Genomic DNA, 7,608 nt, shown 5'->3' with positions numbered 1-7,608 from the left:
TTCTTAAGCCTCTTTTTTCTTGATCTATAAATGTTTTCAAATATGGTTGTAGCTTTACATCTCTTAATGTTTCCTTTTCATTTGGCCATCCCAGACACAGTCTGGTTTCTTCCCACCAATGAGAGCCCTGGGATCATGCGACCCTGAGTGCAGAGGACCTTACTAGCTACTTTCTAGACTACTTATGCCAATGCAGTCAAGAAGCATCAGGTGTCCCTGTAGCCAAGCTGCAGACATGACATGTCTGTGTGCTTCAGACACAGCTACCAATAAGACATAGGTGCCCTGAATCACAGGCTGCTACAAGAGTCAATGCCAAAGCTTTTGTGTGGAATAGTTCTGAAAAATACCTGCCATGGTGAAATCAAACAGGATTAAAAAATCCTGACTGAGAAGTTATTCTGAAATATTTCAATTTACTTGGGACTGGATATCATAGGTTTATATCAATGTTAAGAGATGGATCAGGATAAAAATCAAATGAACCTTTAATAACATACATAATAATAAAATAACAATCAGAGAAATTTCTGTGTCAGGCTTGGAAAACTTTGTTTCAACTCTGGAGAGTGGAACATAATGTCAACATCCAGCGAAAAGTAGCCATAGGATCCATAGTACTGAGACAATGTGGAAAAGGGTTTCACACAAAGCTATGAGCTAACATTCTGTTGTGGTCCCAAAGAGGCAGCTTACAACAGGTTATCCTGCTGCTCTTCACAGATTCAAGTGACACGAGATTTTCAGCAGACTTATCTGAAGAAACAAAAAGGAAGTTGAAAACACAGGAGCTTTTAGCTAGAATGCTGTGAACAAAATCACAGTTATTGCAAGTTGAGAAATAGTTCCTGAACATAAGAACAATCATTTATGAAAGATGAAACCTTCACCCATGTTTTTTCTCTTCCCTTTTCTTTCTTTTTTTTTTTTGTTAATTAGCCTTTTTATTGTTTTTTTAATTTTTTTTTAAATTGAAGGTCCCTTACTGGTCCTGTTTTCATGAGTGGCTGAGAACAAGGGGAAGGGGAGGGCAACCAGCTGGCAAGGGAGGATCATTTCCACATTTCATTTACACACAGAATTAAACAGACAAGCACAGAGTCACTATTGTGGTTAGAAGCTGGCAGCATGGGATGGGGGGGGGGATGAGGAATAAGGGTGTCATTAAAAATATAGCTCAGGCTCCACCAAAACTGGGTAGCTGGGTGACTTGGTCTGCTTCAACCCAAGAGGAATCAGAAGCTCAAAAGCAGTTTGGAAAGGCCAAAACCATCAGGGTGGAGGGAGAAGGATGGTCCAGGGGATGGGGGGACATTTGGCAACTGGGGGGAAGGGATTACCCTCACCCTGCTGGGATCCCCCCAGCCCTGTCTGACAGGAAAGGGGCAGCCTGAAACACCCATGAGCAGGTCTGGAGCTGCTAGATGCTCCAGGCAGGGGGCTGGAGGTGGCTCACAAAGGCTTGCCCTCCAGGGAAATGACAGCACTGGCACCTAGTTTCTCTGCCAGGGTGTAGTGGTCCTTGACCTCCTCGTAACAGTTTGCTTGGAATTCATGCATGATTCCTGTCAGCTTCTTCTTGATGGCATCCTTGTAGCTGGCGTAGATCATTTTGCTCTTAAGGGATGCACTCTCAGTGGCCCAGAAGAGGAACACCAAGTCCTCCTTCTTGCTCTCCTTGGTCTCATAGGTGGCATCATAGAGAGCTTAGCGGCAGTCCTTGTCTGTCAGCATCTTGACAAAAGTGGTGTAGGGATCGTCCACAGTCTGCCCCACATCTCCTACCAGGATCTCCTTGCCCTCCTCCAGGATGAGGTTCTTCTTGTCCTCACTCAGGCAGAAGAGCACCGCCTTCTTGCGTTTCTTCACTTCTTCTGGTGTTGAAGACTTGTGCACTTTCATGTCATTGAACACCTTGATGACACCATTAGAGACAGCCACACCAGAGGCCATGTTTCCGGAAGTGAAAGGGAGACAGGGAGAGCTAGAGAAGAACTGAGCCATTGCAGCTGCTACCGGGATCTGACTCTCTTCCCTTTTCTTCATGACTCCCAGCTGTTGTGTGTGTCTGGGCTCATATGTCTTCTGGAGCACTGCCAGTGTTCACTCCTGTGTGAGTAGGAGGGGTTCTCAAGTGTCACACTTACTTTGCTTCCTGAGACATTCTCCTTGAACTGGTAAATTGTCAAGAACTCTAGACGATCTGTACAAGGATGAAAAGGGGACTTCTCCCTTCCATTTCTATAGAGGTAGGATGATATCCTCACACTGGCATGCAAGGCTTTTATGTGGCAGCTGGTTCTGAGTTCATGCTTTCATGTTTGAAGACCAACCACTTGGTGGAGTAAATCATTCCTGTCACTAGGAGGGCAATTTGATGGTTACATTCTCATCTTATGATATCTCTCAGGAGCTATCGTCAACAGAACAAATGAACAATTGACCCTGTGTGGTGGTTGATCCCCTGTTGTAGCTCTCTATGGGAAGCAAGAAAAGTTCATGGTTGAATGTGTTCATGAGTGCCTGCAAAGGTTATTATCCATTTCCTGCCATGGTGAGCAGCCTGGGGAGTCAGGAAGTTTGGCCAAAAACAAAAAAATCATTGTTTCTTGACTTGTGTGAAGATGAGCAGTGTGGATTTGCTGTCTGAAAGGGGCAGAGAAGTAACCACATGCTTTTCTGAGGTAAGACAGTAGGGCAGATGAGGCTGGTGCCTTCAAGTCTTTGAAAGGAAGTGGCCTGGCTTTATTGGAGGGTGTCCCTCAAGGATTCTATGACCTTGTCTATTAGAAACAGGTTTCTTTCACATTGTCCCTGGCTAGACAACCTTTGCTTGAGGAGAGCTAACCAGACATGTGTGTCACAGTCTAACCTTCCATGGTGCTCAGCCTGAATTCTCTGGCCACCTGCCCTCTTGCCTCCCATTCAGCTTCACCATGACAGGAAACAGATCATGATGTTAGAGTCACACAGTTTGCTATTCCCCCTGCTTTCCAAGGCCTCATGAGAAAGCTTTGAAAATCACCCTTTGCTTGTTTAGATGGCTTTCTCAACAAGAGGAGCTGATTGACGGGGCACTCCCTAAATTACATCGTGTCCTGCGCTGGTCCAGGACTTATGGTCACATTGACTGCTGTGTCTATTATAGTCAGGGGTTGGAAGACACTAAAGTTGAATGTCCCACGTCTTTCAGCAAGTTGGCACAGAGGCTGTGGCATGGCTTGGTTGACAGGTTGCCACTGTGGTCAGACTTCCATTGTCACATAAGGCAGACCACTGATGGTTTTGTGTGTTCTGTCTCCCAATGAGAATTGAGAGGTGTGCCTGTTACTTGTTCTTTTTCTGAGACTATCTAGCTTATTCTGATCTTGTGAGGTGATATCAAATATCCAACTGGGTGCAGAGAGCCAAACAGTGCTCTTCTAGGTGAGGGGCTCCACAAAAGAAACTTCTTTGTAGATAAAATTGGAGTACAAGGGTCTCTTCTGTCTTCCAGACATCTTTATGGAAGTTCAGGTTTGCAACTTTCAAGAGAAACAGTGGTGCCATCTGCTCTCTGAAAATGCAAGGAGAGCAGAAGGGTAGGGACATCAACAGTCAGAGCTCAGGAGACACTACCCAAGAGTTTCCTCTACTTATCCTAGTTAATATGTGGCTTAGTTTGAATGAGAATGGACCCCATGCATGAACATATTTGCATATGAAACAGAAGGTGCCAGTAGGGGGCTGTAGTGAGGAGCTGTGGGCTGTATCCCTCCACCGGGATAGCTTTACACCCGAAATAATTACATGGAAACTGTATTCTTTTAAACACTGCCTGGCCCATTAGTTCCAGCCTCTTATTGGCTAACTCTCACATCTCAATTAACTCATTTTTAATAATCTGTGTAGCCTCACGAGGTGTGGCTTACCAGGAAAGATCTTAACCTGTGTCTGTGTCAGGTGGGAGAATCATGGCGACTGCCTGATTCCGCTTTCTTTCTCCCAAAATTCTGTTCAGTCTACTCCACCTACCTAATTTTCTGTCCTATTAAAGGACCAAGGCAGTCTCTTTATTTAACCAATGAAATTAACACAAAACAGAAGACTCTCCCCCATCAGGGGGCCACAGAACTTTAAGGTTTCTAAAGCCAAACCCATTCCAAGTAATCTCCCTCCCCCCTCCTCTTGCTTGAGAATCAGTGTCAGCTATCACCTCCAGCTTCAATGCCATGACTTGTTGCTAGATTCCTATCAGGATGGTCATGTGCTGTCCCCCATCTGTAACTGGGACCCCTAAATAACATGCTTTCACCCATGATGGCCTTGGCCACAGTGATTTGTCAAGGCAATAGAGTAGAAACAGCAGGAATGGACAAATTCAGTAAATGAATGCTAGAAGAGATATCTGTCTGCATCAAGTTTCTATCTCAAAGGCCCTAGGGTATCTGGCAAATGATTCATGACACAGGTAGACAACTGTTAAGCCCTCCACTGCACCATCAACACCAGTAGAGTTTGGCATTGTAGGCTGCCATAGAGACTTGTGTGTGCAAGCTGTCCTCAGTGGTGGCCAAGGAAGTATATTGCAATTTGCTAAGCAGACACAACACCCACATTCAGAAAGACCAATGCCAGCATTCTCAGCAGACATAAGAAAGCCCAATTCATTGATGGATTCCATCAAGACCAGGCTTCAGAAACTCATCTTCCACACAGAGACACTCAGAAAATCAAACTAATTCATCTAAATCAGTGCTTCTCAACCTGTGGGTCTCAGACTCTTTGGGGGTCACATGAGCCTTTCACAGGCTCACCTAAGATCATCAGAAAACACAGACATGTTCATTATGACTCATAACAGACACAAACATACTTATGAAGCAGGAGCAAAGGGGATCTTCACAACATAAGAAACTGTATTAAAAGGTTGCAGCATTAGGAATATTGAGAACCACTGATCCAAATAACCACTTCAGACAAGAACCATGGATTCCCTGTCAGCTGGGAAGCCCTCACTGACCCAGAGAGCTGTTCACAACCTGCATGGAGACTATGAGGATTCTGCAGACACCTCACTCAGCAAGAATGTACACAATAACACTGGCTGACACCTCATAGCTCCACAACAGTGAATGTTTCCCCAATCTAGACCTCGGATGTCATCACTGAACACAAAGCAGTCCAAAGATGCTAACCTTATCTAGCAGTGATGCTCCACAGCCCTCTGAAGTCCTAGTTACCTTTTCAGAGTAGCCAGAAAAGTTCTGTACTTTTAGCCAATCAAAGAGAAGGATTCATTCACTGGGATAAAAATACTACCAGTTTCTAAATTTCTGGAACATGGCAAGGGCAGCATGGGCCCTGGTGGCAGGAGGCTGTGAAGAAAAGGACACAGATGCTTCCAGATCAGCCTGAGGTTGGTTAGAGCAGAAGGAGAAGGAGGCTTCTGGGAAGGGGTTGGCTTGAACCCCCCCAGGAAGGAGTGCTCCTCTGCTCCTGGGAACCCCTGTCCTGTACCTCATATATCTCTTCTTCAGAGAGTTTCTCCCGATCAGCCCACCCAAGATCCCTGTCTCTGCCCTACATGCTCATCTCTTTCTTCTCATCTCCAGCTGCCTGGCTGGAACTGGAATTTCTTATGGGCAGACTCTCCTCCCCTTCCCCAGGGTCATGCCCTGTCCTCCTCAATCTCTTATTGATTTTCTTCTCTCTTGCCTTGTCCCACATACCCCTCTCCTCTCTACACTGTGCCCCTTTAACTCCTGGGCCTGCACAGTACATGAACTTCTTTATAGCTGGTCATTGATAAGGATCTTTAAAACTAGGGAATGACTTGGTGAAGACCCCATGTTGTGTGGAACATGAAGTTGTATAATGTGGATTGCAGAAGTTGGATGCCTGGCTCTTTAAGATGGGGTGGCCATGTGTCTGACTTCTCTGTCCAGCCATAGTGCTGGGCCAAGAATGAGCTTACCTTGAGGGAGCTAACAGCTTCCATTGCAGGGAGAAGAGGGCTAGAGCACTTGTGCCCATGTTGCTGGAGGTGTCTCACAGGGAACATTATATTTAAAGTTCTGGCCTGGCTTCCTCTTGTGGCTGGTGGGTCACACCAGGGCATAATGAGACCCATGGTTTAAGAACATGCCCCTAGGCCTATTGTTCAGACCTTGAAAGGAGACCCAAGCAAAGGACTCTGTTAGTGACTCTGACATCATCAGGACTCACCACTGGGCTAGTCTGCTCTCCCATAGCATTCTATATGATTTCTCTTGACTATCCTGATCACCTTTCCCCAAGCCCAAACCCCTCTTCTTTCCTCCATGGCCTTTTGTTGCATCCTTTGTTTGTCTGTTTCAGGCTCAACTTTCTCAGAATCCACATAAAGGGGTAGTGTCACGCCCCACCTCGTCCAGCAAGGATGGCGCGCGACACACCAAAGCTCTTTTCACTGCAGTTTATTCCAGGACCTTATTCATTTTCTCTCTCTCCCCTCTTTCCTTCCTCTCTCCTTGGGCAAACCTCTCCCAGCCCTTACGTAGGCATGGGCTGCCAACCCTGAACTGCCAGGTGGGCACTGCTCATAGGTCCACGCATTTGCAGGCAGCTGATAATCATTGCGTGGTCATAGCATAGGTCAGGCCTTAGCCATCTCAGGAATTGATTATACATCTTCATCAGGTGTGACTCCACGCAGTTCGCTACAGGGTAGAGTGGAAAAGCTCCTTCTAGGGTCACAGACTAGGGTTGGTGTCCTATAAATGGGGCAGCATATCGGTGGCAAAAACAAAGATCAAGTACACAAGGACAAGTCTCTGGGTGTGCCTACCCAGCCTCACTGGGACTCCATTTCCCATGTTTCCCCATCTCTCACCTGGGGTTGAGTCTCCTTCCTTTGGGGTTAGGATGCAGCAGGAGAAACAGCAGCACAGATGATGGATTTGCCTCCTTACCTCTTTAAGATGTCTTCTCTGCTTCTTCTTGGAAGATATGGCTGCCTCCTGGGGCTTTCCCTCACTAGTGGTGGATGGCCACTCTTCAAAGGTGGTTATCTTGATGTTTTGATAGTCAGTGTTCTGTCACTTAGGGACATGCACATTGTCTTCATGGTCCACACTCCAGGAGTAGTTATCCATGGTGTCTTTGCAGTTTGTGCTCTGGCATGGGAGAGCACCCATGGTGTCTACATGGTCCATGCTCAGGCTAGGGTGAGTGCCCAGTATCTTTACATTCTGCCCTCTGGCTCTGGCAAGCGCCAATGGTGTCTTCAAGGTCTGCGCTCTGGCTGGGGTGAGGGCCCACAGTGTCTTTATGGTCCGTGCTCTAGCTACTTGGGGAGCATCCATGGTGTTGATAGTGTCATATGAGAGCTTCTTGGACTCCAGAGGAAATTCATTCAGGTCTCTAGACGTGCTGATCGTCTTGGTAACCGCAACATCATCCTGTGGTCCTAGGATGGGGTGACACTTGTTTTCCAGGACAAACAGCACATTGAGGGGTGATGGATGAGCATGATGATGCTGCCCATCTCCTGGATTTCATCCTCCCCACTGTCATCCAGTAACTCTGAGTCAGAATCCTCCATGCAAGAGAGGTGATTCTCTGATGTTTCACTACCAGTCTTCTGGA

At 46.5% G+C, this 7,608-nt stretch overlaps 1 pseudogene; it reads right to left on the bottom strand.

The window, feature by feature from the left end:
- Positions 1-1,452: 1,452 nt before the first annotated feature.
- LOC121445470 lies at positions 1,453-1,953 on the bottom strand (annotated as a pseudogene).
- Positions 1,954-7,608: the final 5,655 nt, after the last annotated feature.

This window comes from Microtus oregoni, unplaced genomic scaffold (assembly GCF_018167655.1).
Source record: "Microtus oregoni isolate MIOR12 unplaced genomic scaffold, Mior012 000193F_ref0000305, whole genome shotgun sequence".
NCBI classification, from domain to species: Eukaryota; Metazoa; Chordata; class Mammalia; order Rodentia; family Cricetidae; genus Microtus; species Microtus oregoni.
The sequence above is the reverse complement of the archived record's forward strand: the minus strand, read 5'-3'. Positions and strand labels throughout refer to the sequence as shown.